This window comes from Ictidomys tridecemlineatus, unplaced genomic scaffold, assembly GCF_052094955.1.
Source record: "Ictidomys tridecemlineatus isolate mIctTri1 unplaced genomic scaffold, mIctTri1.hap1 Scaffold_162, whole genome shotgun sequence".
In the NCBI taxonomy this organism is placed as follows: Eukaryota; Metazoa; Chordata; class Mammalia; order Rodentia; family Sciuridae; genus Ictidomys; species Ictidomys tridecemlineatus.
Genome location: NW_027521417.1, coordinates 224,967 through 237,285, shown reverse-complemented (window position 1 = coordinate 237,285; position 12,319 = coordinate 224,967).

Sequence of the window (12,319 nt, the reverse complement as noted above, 5' to 3'; positions counted from 1 at the left end):
AATGTGTTGTTAAAATGCAATGTTATTTTCTCCTTATGCTGCTGATATAACGTTTTTGATGTTGGACCCTAAGATAGCTCCTGCAGCTTCTGGATGGTTTCCTTTGGGTTCATATGCACACTTTCATTATCTAAAATTAAATTTAAAGGTTATACATTATAATCTTTGTGGATCCAGAAAGAGCTTATTAGATTCAATTTCAGGCTGAGGGAGAAGATACAGGGCATTTAATTATTATTATTTATAAAATAAACAGATGGCAAGGGTATTCTTATTTAGGTGAGAAAAATCCAAGACAAATGCTTTTAGAAGTGATCCACGTATTTTTTTTTCTTGTGTAATTTCTCTAAGCTCTTAGCTCTAAAACTTTTGCATTATATGTTTTCCTGTTGTTAGGCATTCAAAATATTATTGATGTATTATTAGTAGGATTATCCAGCTGTGCCTGTTGTTAATTTTACTTTCTAAAATTTCAAATATTTTTAGGCATTACTTTGGTGTCTGAGAATATTTGAGGATACCTAGGGGACATCTTTTTTTTATAAAGATAATGCAAAAGATTGAGAGAGGCAACAATTGGAGATTCCAGATGGCCATTTTAATGACTTTCAAATAGCTTCAAATTATTTCATCATCTCATTTATGGAGTTTGCTTTGGAAACATATCAGCAGTTCCCACTTGGATTTTGCATTGTTTTCTGCATGCTTGTGTGAATACAAAATGTTCCCAGAACAGACCTGAGTTGGATGTCCTCAAGATCATTTCTAGAACAAAAATGAACCAGTGAACACAGGCACCGGCTCCTGACTCTCACTCCCTAAATAGTCATTAAAGGGGACAGGATCCACAGATGTGCCTTCCAAGTAGTTTGCAGACAGAGTCCAGCAAGGACAGTGGGATCTGAAATATCTGATTTTTATTACCATTTCTTAAAAACCTGGTGTGCCTTAAAAGCCATTTGAACGACATATCTATTATTTCTCCTGAAAACAAAGGTTCTAAAACAAGTGAGTAGGAAAAAAATAAGAAATTATAAATCTAATAAAAAGTGTCATGAGATAGGAGTCTGTGAATATGTGGTGTTTTTATTCATAGAATATCCAGGTAATCAAGCCAGCTCTCTTGGGGAGGTGATTTTTTTTTAAGTGGATGGAATGATGAGCCCCTTAATAATGAAGAGCTGCTTGCCAGAGCTCACCCAATGGAACATGAGAATCCCCCACTTTAAATGGAACTTGTGAAACTTAAACATTTTTTAAAAAATTACTGAAAAGTGGTTATAAAACCCTCTTCTAGGGTGAACAGTATCCATGAAGGTAGAACTTGTGCTTTCTCTGATTAGAGACTGCTGTCAAAGACATTCTGCATTTATAACATTAGAAAATAAAAAAAAATCTGGAAGAAGTGAAAAATATTAAAAAACAGTGTTCTCAACTTGCAATGCAATAAAATTATTTGTGTGCCAAGCTTCTTTTAGTACTGCTGTGATTTTTTTTCCTGAAAGTTTTTCAATTTGATGGTAATTAAATATGCAATGAAAAAATGCTGCTTCAGGGAATCCCCTTGCAAGATTCTGTGTTAATGTAATGTATTTGCAATTGACTTGGCATCGAACAAAAATGATACTGTGTGCATGCCTCGTCTTCATCTAAAATTTGTTAGGCAAAGGGGACTTGTGTAATGAAGGCCTTGTCTTTTCATTAGTCCCTGAGTTTTCCCAAACTACGGCCTTGCTACAGAAAAAGGAGCACAAACAGTGTGATGGACAGGAAACTCGACTCTGGACGTTGACATGTTCAGCTAATTGCAGAGTCAGCACAAACAGGAACAGGGCCTCACTTTTGTTCTTGGCTCCTTTTCCTAATCTAAACTGCAGGGATGAGCAGAAGTTCATCATTTCCTTGGCCTTAAGTAATGTCTGTTCTCTTTAAAACCTGCTAACTTGAGAGCACAATTCCCAAACTTCTGGGAGGAGAGTTAAACCAATCCAGGTATTAGCAAGCTGTAGAGATGGCCTCCAGTGAATGGGAAGTCAGCAGGCATGAAACAAGAACCTAAGACTTTTGGTGGAGAGTGCAACACAGGTCGAGATGCTTCAGATATCCTGAAGATGCAAAGGAGATCTCTGTGTGAAGCTTCCCCAGGTGTAGCAATAAGAAATGAGGTTACCAGAAGAGAAATAGAAACATAAAATGGCAGGAAAAGAATAGTAGGTATCTCTGAAGTCTCTTCTACCCTCCTGAAAAAGAGCATCCAATATCTAACCCTCCAGCCTCAGAGACTGCACTATCCAGAAGTTTCCCAGAGCCCTCTCCCTTACCTAGTGTCCACAAGAACTCCCTGTCACTTGCGATCTGCTGGGAGGGCTAATGTATTATGTACTGATATGGCAGATTAAAAATGAGATCAATAAATGCCTAAAGCAGATGGGCTTTTGAGATGTCCCATTCAATCTGGGTCTAAAGGGTAAGGTGAGGGGTGGGAGAAGGCAGTCAGGAAGGCAGGGGCAAAAGGCCACTTAAACAGTTGATCTCAATCCAAAACACTGCACTGTGAAGAGCCTTCTAGGTACCTGTCCTTCCTTTTCCAGGGTTCCCCCTTAAATGACAAGTACAGCCAAAATAGTTTGTGTTGTGGGTGCTTTATTATGTCTGTGTGAGTGTGTTTTTATTTTCCCCTCAATTTATCTTAAAATAATACTGTTTGGATAAGCATGAGACATTTAAATGTTCAAACTATGAATTTGTCTCTCTAAAGGAGGTTTAGACAAAGCGAGAGCATCAGGGTAGGGATACTTCCTGGATTCCTCTTCTCTTGAATCCTGCCCCACCAGTGAATTAAAGGTCAACTGTACCCGAGCTGCCAGTCCCCTCCTCTCCCAGTTGGTTGAGGTTTCTGGGGCCTCTCCCATGAATCCAGAGTCATTTCCCTCTGAAGATGGAAGGAGGCCTGACTGGTAATAGTTTCCATCCCACTAATCAACTCACAAAGTTTGCAACTCTGTCTAAGGAAAGAAAATACAGAAAGGCGTTAATTTCTATGGTTTTTATTAAAATAAGGGAGAGGTTTATTAGATTTCCAGAAGGGGATCCTTTTAGAAACAATACTTCATCTATTTCCTGAGATGCTTTATCCACCTTGGTTGTCAAGCTGAACTCCAGTGGCCTGCCCCACAGACAGCCTGCTGCCCAGGTTTGGGCATGCCTCACACTTCAGCACCCCAAGGCCCACTGGACTCTGTCCCTGGAGGCCAGAAGCCACAGGCACTGAGCAAGCAGTGGAATGCAGGGTGGAGCAGGCATCTCCCTACTCTGCACCCCAAATCCTCAATCCAACTTTGCTCCAGAGGCAAGAAACAGACTGGGAGAAAAGTTAGGAGTGCAGTAGAGGGTGAAGGAAAAAAAATGTAAGGAGAGAAGCCTTGGTGGAACAGCTCCCCCACCCAACTGGAGCCTCCTAGGATGTCACTTTTACTCTGTCCCCCTGATGATGCCCAATGTAACTCCTCTGCCAAGGGCCAAAGACCCACCTCTCTGGGTGGCAGACACAGTGGCTTTTGCAGCTGGTTTGAAGTGGACGTTGGCTCTGACTCTTGTTTAGTTTTCTTTTTCCCTCTTTGGTTCTGATTTTGGATTCTTCTTTTTCTTTGTTCTTCTCCTTCTTTCTCTTCTTCTTTTCCCTCTCCTCCTCTTCCTCCTCCTCCTTTTTGTGACTGGGAGACACTTGATTTCTTTATTAAGCATCCAAGACCACCCAGCCCTTTTTGGTTTTGGTTTTTGATGCAGGGTCTTGCTAAGTTGCTTAGGGCCTCACTACGTTGCTGAGGCTAGTTTTGATCTCACAATTCTGCCTCAGCCTCCATTAAAAGAAAGAGGCTTGGCACAATACGATAGAGTAATGTTGAAGAAGTTGTTATAAGACAAATATAGTCATGTTAGTTTCTGCTTCACTTGCACCAAAGGATGAAAAAAATTAATATGTAAATGCTTTGGTTTCCCTATGAAAGCATTACATAGAAAATGATGAAAATAATTTCAAATGCTACTTATCAAAAATAGATATCCAAAGAAGGAAAGTCCTAAAATTCTTTTATTTTAATTTCATAGATTTTGGATTTATAGCTTATAATGGCAATGTTTAAAAGAAGATCTGAATTTCTTTACATGGTTATTAATTGCATGACTACAGTATTTGCCTTCTCATTGTCCTAATGTGGAAAGGTTTAATATTGGAAGATTCAATCTCAGGACTCAAATTATAGGAGAGTCCCAAAATGTTTGTTGGCCTTGGCTTAACATGGCTACTTTAAAATATTTCTTCTTATATTTAATTTAGCATGTATGGAATAGGAATGTATTCTTAATTCCCTAGTGGACCTGAAGTCTGATTGACCTAAGGTAGAATGAAATCTGTATGTATTTCACATTTAATGTGTGTAAAGCTCTTTACCAGGTGCTTTAAATTGATAGGTTTTTTACATAAACTCTAATGTTTTTTATTAAATATCATTTTGCCCATTTTATAGAAATAGGAACTAAAGCTCTGGAGATTTTGGGTATTCTGCCTGATTTTAGTAAGATGATAGATAGGGCAGATTTAAGATTCAGAATCATATCTATCACCTTCATTCGCACATTTTACTTTTATAATTATAAATGAATTTTAAGTATTCAAATGAACAGATGTCTATGTAACTTTATAAATACTTAGCTATTTATAAATTTCTTTTGTTTAAGACAGAATTGGTCACACTTTTTAAAATAAATTATACTTTTAAATTATGGAATTTTGGATAGTGATTTAGTATGGAATGATTTGATTCCTCTTCATGATATTCAGATTTTAGCTAACTTTTAATCTCTAGAACTTGTGTCTATATGCATACACACAGATACATATGTATACATAATGAATTTAACTTCATAGGTACCATAGAGGGTGAGATAGGTTGTGATTATCACCCCCTTTCTACTGATGATAGATGATAAACATGAAGAACTTTATCATTTGTTCAAGTGATAAACTTGGACTTTGAACTTAGCCATTGTTTTTTCTAGAATTTTGTATTCTTATTTAACATTAGCAAAGCACTGTAGAATTATTAATTCATTTAATCTCACAGAATACCTATTGCCTAATGTATAATTTCTCAACATATTGTTAACCCACATTCTTTTTTTAACTGAACATATAATTTTCAGCTTCCCCCAAGGGGCTATAATCCCAAGCTAGTAGGAAATTGTTTGTAAGAAGAAAATTGAATTAATTAGAGTATATCTTTCCATCAGCTCCGATGATTTGGTCAAGCTTTACTCTAGACATGCATTACAGAAAAAAAAACTGTTTCTCAAATATAAAAATAAGTTACAGTACTGACTCGATATGTGAAGTATATAGTACATCTTATCATTATTATAATGTATTTCCTCAGGAATCTGTTGACTAAACTCTAAGGTTTTCCACATCACCTTTTCTAGCCTGGCCCAGGCAGCACTTTGGCTTCCTCTGCAGCTGTGCTCCACTGGCACATGGAAGCCTTATCACAGCAGAAAACCTATTCTGCAGAGCAATGTTGCAGAACACAAGTAGCCAGAGCCAGGCTGCCAGCTTGTCCAGTCTCCGTCTCCTTATCTATGTGATCCTGAATGAGTTACTTTAAAGTACATGGGCTTCAGTTCCTTCCTTTGTAAAGGAAGTGTGATAAAAAGAGTACCTTTCAATATGCTGCCTTAGGATTAATGAGTTTAATATGAAAAATAAGTAAAACAATATGTAATCTACAGTAGGGGCTGTGTCAGAGTTCGCTATTGCTTTTTTTCCCTAAACGTGTTGTAGGTTTTATGATCATACACTTGATTAGTATCTGTGCTGTTTTTAATCTACTATTGTGTTTTTCCCCTTTATTATTTGTTTTGGGGAAAAAATTCCATTTCTAAGAATGATTTTAGTTTAATGGTTAGTAGTCTATAATTTGAAGCTAGACTAACTGACTTTAAAGTCTTGTTGTATTTCTTGGTAGCAGAATGACTTTTAACAAATTAAACTCTCCAAGACTAGTTTTCTTGTTTATAAGATAAAAATGATAATTATACTATCTCCCTCCGTTTTTGTTAGAATTAAAGCCATAATTTGTGTAAAACACTTTTCACCACGTAAGCACCTGGATGAAGAACATTAATTATTGTGAAATCTTTGTTCAACTTTCCCTCACACATCTCCCAGCTCAAGGTAGAAGTAAAGAATACAATATCTTTGTGCCCATTGAACATTAGAAACATTTTTATCTACTAATATTATTGTTATTTGCATATTTAATAGCTAGAATTGTATTGTTGAGTTGTAGTTGACACTGTATTTGAGAACATTGGTTGACTCCTCTCATGATTATAAAAGATGAAATTTAAGACTAAACTTGAAGTTAAAGAAGGGATATAATTTTGCTGGTTGAGAATTGACAGTGGGGGACAATATGTCATGTCTATTTTGAAGGAAAGTGTGAGAGACAGCTACTTAAAGAGAAATGGCAAAGACATGGGCATGACTTTGGCCTCCTGAAAAATATTAAGGTTCTTAATTTAAGAAAGTTTGCTTCCCTTAATAATTTTCTAGGTTATAGCTCCTTTTATTGCCCATATCTGTGTCCCCAGAGAAAAAGGGCTTCAGATTAAAAACTCCAAAACACACGGAGAGGGATTCCCATGTGCTAATATCTCCTGGAGTGTGCACTTTTATTATTGGTTATTGGCAAATCCTCTCATATCCTATCAGAGAGCTTTCATTTCCCAGTGGACCTAGAATCTGGTTGGCTCTTTCTACTTAGCAGAGAATCACTTTGTGTTCAGAGGAAGGAAGTTCCAGGTCTGGATGGACATCTTTCATTGTTTTGCTTGCCATCTATACTGACTTTGAATTCTGTATAAAAGATTTTGATTAATGCTCCTCTTACTCTCAAAGATAAAGAATCGTAAGTTGGCTGGTGTGGCAATTTTCCTGGGCAAGGTTCATGACCCGTGACCAGGTGATGTGGTCAGAGTGCTGCTGTGTCCATTTTTGAGAGCTCCTCATTTTATGGGTTTGAAGTGTGGGGATTACTTCTGGTGAGGTTGATAATCTCCTATTTCTGTTTTTTTTTTCCTAATATGATCTGGGATGTCTGCATGTCCAAGGCTTTCTAATTTGGTTTGGTAAGTTAGCAGAATAATTTCAATTTGTGCCATATAGTTGTGTTGGTCAGATGTGATTATTCTTTTGTACAAACAAGGTGTAGAAATTCTACACTGATATTTTACTTAAAATAGAGTAACTCCTGCTTTACAATATGGATTAACTCAGGGTTAGATGCAGCCAGAAAACCACGGTTCTAATAATGCAGTAACACAGCCTGCTCCTCACAGTCAGAAACAAGAAAATTGAGCTACAATGTCACAGAGAACAGAGAAAACACAGTTAATATCATACTATGAACAGTGAATATAAAATTTCATTTGCATGTAAGCCATTTTCTCTGCCACACAATTTCTGCTTCATGAATGTCTCTTATATTGGAAAAAGAATATGAATTAGAACAAAATACAAAAAAAGGAAAATTCAAAAATTGCTTGATGAATAGAGTCTACTGGAGACTTTTGAAGAGAGGAAAAATTGGATGTCTAATGAAGAAGGGTGCATTTAAAAAAGTATTTTACATGGACTTTAATATCTTTTAGCCAAGAATCCTTAAAGAGATAGAGATTAGAACACTCATAGTCCAATTGCATCACTTATGTTTATGAATTGTAGAAAGAGGAGTAATTACACAGGTTAAATAGATACTTTTTTACATTGAAAGAAATATCCTCTTCTTTTGTCTGTAAAAAATTTAAAATGAACTTCCTTTTCTGAACTATGGTCATTGTATTTCTTCTAAATAAAATCTGTGTCTATTTGTTTTTAATTTATTATTTTGAAGAAACTGAGAATAAACTATGATTGTTTAATAGATAATATAAAGGGATAAGGAAATACTATTTAAAGATGTCATATTGATATAAATTTTTAAATTTTCTTTATCTTTAAAATGTGAACTCATGAAGACAACATGTGGATATGAATCCCATATAATATAAAAAATAATAATTACGGTATTCATTCCTAGGCCACTCATTTCCCCTCCCACTTTTCCAGAAATTCTACACACACACACACTCACACACACACACACACACACACACACACTCGCACTTTCCCTCTTTCACACATTCACATAATCATAATGAAATAACATTTCATCATTAAACTTTGTGATTAATGTTAGTTGAGTTTCAAGTATTTTACAGTATTACCTTCTTGTAATAAATCCAAATCTATTCTGTATGTTAACTGACTGTGTATTATATATTCTTATTTATAATACTAATACTTGTGTTCAGATTTTTGTGTTTATGTTTGATAAATGAATAATTTTTTCCTTAAAATGTTCTTATGAGATTTTTATTGCATTTTATTTTTTTTTAAAAAATCTCTTCTTAAGTATACACAACAGTAGAGTGTATTTTGACATGCTATGCATAATGGAGTGTAATTTACTCTAATTAGATCCCCATTCTTGTGGTTGTACATGATACAGAGATTCACTGGTCATGCATTCATATGTGAACATAGAAAAGTTATGTACAATTCATTCTACTGTCTTTCCTATTTCCAGCCCCCTCCTTTTCCTTCATTCTACTTTGTCTAAACCACTGAACTTCTATTTTGTTCCTCCCCCTACTTACTATGTGTTAGCAACCACATTTCAGAGAAAATATTTGACCTTTCATGTTTGGAAGTGGCTTATTTCACTTAGCATGATACACTCCAGTTCCATACATTTACCAGTAAATGCCATAATTTCATTCTGCTTTATGGCTGAGTAATATTCCACTGTGATACACACACACACACACACACACACACACACACACACACGTTCTTTATCCATTTATCTATTTGAGGGTACCTAGGTTGGTTCTATAGTTTAGCTATCATGAATTAAGCTGCTAAAACATTGGTGTGGCTGGGTAACTATAGTTTATTGATTTTTAAATCCTTTGGGTATATGTCAAGGAGTGGGATAACTGAGTCAAATGGTGTATCCATTCAAAGTTTTTTGTGAAATCTCCAGAGTGCTATCCAGAGTGGTTGAACCAATTTGGTCCCTCTAGCAAAGTATGAGTGTGCCCTTTTCCCCACATCTATTACTATTTATATTCTTGATTATTGTAGTTCTGATTGAAGTAAGACAGAATTTCAGTGTAGTTTTAATTTGCAGTTCTCTAATTGCCAGTGATGCTGAACATTTTTTCAACTATTTGTTCACCATTAGTATTTCTTCTTCTGTGAAGTGTCTCTACAGTTCAACCTTATTGATTAGGTTATTTGATTTGTGTGTGTGTGTGTATGTGTGTGTGTGTGTGTGTGTGTGTGTGTGTGTGTGTGATTAAGTGTTTTGAGTTTTTGCATATCCTGGAGATCAATGCTCTATCAGAGGTGCAGGTGACAAAGATTTCTCCAATTTTGTAGTCCGTCTCTTCGTGTTCTTGATTGTTTCCTTTGCAATGAAGAAACTTTCAGTTTGATACTGTCCCATTTATTGATGTTCTACTTCTTGTGCTTTAGGAGTCCTGTTGAGGAAGTTGCTTCCTAAGCTGACATGATGGAGTGTTGGACCTATCGTTTTTGTTTCCTAGTGTGTAGACAGTTGTGATATAATTTTTAGGTCTTTGATTCACTGTGAGTTGAGTCTTTACAGGGTAAAAGAGAGGGGTTCAGTTTTATTCTACTACATGTGGATTTCAAGTTTTCCCAGGACCATTTATTTTTTCTCCAATGTATGTTTTTGGCACTTTTGTCTAGTAGGAGGTAATGATATTTTTATGGGTTTGCCTCCCTGCCTTCTATTCTGTTCCATTAGTCTTCTTTTTGGTTTTGGTGTCAATTCCTGCTGTTTTACTTCTACAGCTCTGTAGTATCATTTAAGGTCTGATATTGTGGTGGCTCCACTTCACTTTCCTTGGTAAGAATTTCTCTGGCTATTCTGGAACTCTTATTTTTCCAGATGAATTTCATTACTTCTCTATGTCTATAATGAACATCATTAAACATTTGATCACAATTGCATTGAATCTGTATATATAGCTTTGTTACTATTGGCATTTTGACAATATTAATTCTGTCCATCTGAGAACATGAGAGGTCTTTCATCTTCTAAGGTGTTCCTCAATTTCTTACTCAATCTCTGCAGTCTTTATTGTAGAGATTCTTCAGCTCTTTTGTTAAATTTATTCCTAAGTATTTTTTGAAGCTACTGTGAATTGGATTATTTTCGTAATTTTTTTATAGCCAATTTTTTTTCTGAGTTCATTTTTGAGTTCTAGAAATTTTTCTGGTGGAGTTTTTTGAATCATAAATATAGAATCATGTCAATTGCAAAAAGTAATAGTTTGAGCTCTTCCTTTCCTATTTTTATCCCTTAATTTCTTTCTTTTGCCTAATTGCTCTTGTAAGAGTTTTAAGGACTATTTTGAATAGAAGTGGTGAAAGTGGACATCTCTATCTTGTTCCTGTTTTTAGAGGGAAACTTTCATTTTTTCTCCATTTACAATGGTTTTACTCTGGGTTGGTATACATAGATTTTACAATGTTTAGGTTTGTTCCTTCTATGTCTATTTTTCTAATGTTTAAACATGAGAGGATACTGCATTCTTTCAAATGATTTTTCTTCACCTATTCAGACAATCATGTGATTCTTGTTATAAGTTTATTTATGTGATAAATTATATTTATTGATTTTCATATGTTGAACCAACTTTGCATCCTTGGGATAAAACCTACTTTATCATGATTTAGTATATTTTAAATGAGTTGTTTATGCAATTTGCCAATATATTATTAAGAATTTTTTGCATATATGTTCATCAAAATATTGATCTGAAGTTTTTATTTTTGATGTGTCTTTCTTTAGTTTTGGTATCAGAGTGATATTAACTTCATAGAATATGTTTGAAGAGTTCCCTTCTTTTATATTTTGTGGAATAATACATAGAGGATTGGTGTTAGTTCCTTAAAGTTCTAGTAAAACTCTCCTGAGAATCCTTCGGGTTCTGGGCTTTTCTTTTTTGGTAGGCTTTTGATTGTATATTCAATTTTCTTACTTGAAATTGTTCTGTTTAAATTTTCTGTACTCTCCTGGTTCAATTTGGATAGGTCATATGTCTTTAGGAATTTGTCAGTATATTCAAGATATTCTGGATTATTAGAGTACAAATTTTAAAAATAGTTTCTGATTATCCTCTGTATTTCAGTAGTGACTGCAACAATAGTTTCTTTTTTGTCATAGATTTTAATAATTTGAGTTTTTTCCCTTTATTTTGTTCAGCTTGGTTAAGGGTTTATCAATTTTGTTATTTTCCTCAAAAATCAGACTTTTTGTTTTGTTGATTTTTAATATTTTTAAATTATTTATTTTCTTTTTTCTTCAATTTGTTCTAATTAGTTATACATGACACTAGAATGCATTTTGACACATTGTACAAAAGTGGAGCACAACTTCTTCCTCTGGCTGAACATGGTGCAGAAACACACCAGTAGTGCAATCATACATGCATATAGAGTAATAATGTCTGTCTCACTCCACCATCATTTCCATCCCCACACTCCCTCCCCTCCCCTCACTCCTTTCTGCACAATCCAAAGTCCCTTCATCCTTCCCCCCAATTATAGATCAGTATCTGCTTATCAGAGAAAATATTTGGCCTCTGAAAGAAGATGGAAAGATCTCCCATGCTCTTGGATAGGCAGAATTAATATTGTCAAAATAGTCATACTACCAAGACTATTATACAGATTTAATGCAATTCCTATTAAAATTCCAATGACATTCTTCATATAACTAGAAAAAAACAATCATGAAATTGATTTGGAAAAATGAGAGACCCAGAAGAGCTAAAATAATCTTTAGCAAGAAAAATTAAAGCAGGAGGCATCACAATACCAGACATTAAACTATACCACGAACAATAGTAACAAAAATGGCATGGTATTAGACCCACAATAGACACATATACCAATTGTACAGAATAAAAGACACAGAGACCAGTTCACAAAAATACAGTTATCTCTAGTAACTAGACAAAGGCACCAAAAATATATATTGGATAAAAGATAGTCTGTCCAACAAATGGTACTAGGAAAACTGGAAATACATTGTAACAAAATAAAATTAAACCTCTATCTCTCACATTGCACAAAATCAACTCAAAGTGGAATAAAGGCTTAGGCACTAGAACAGAGACCCTGCAA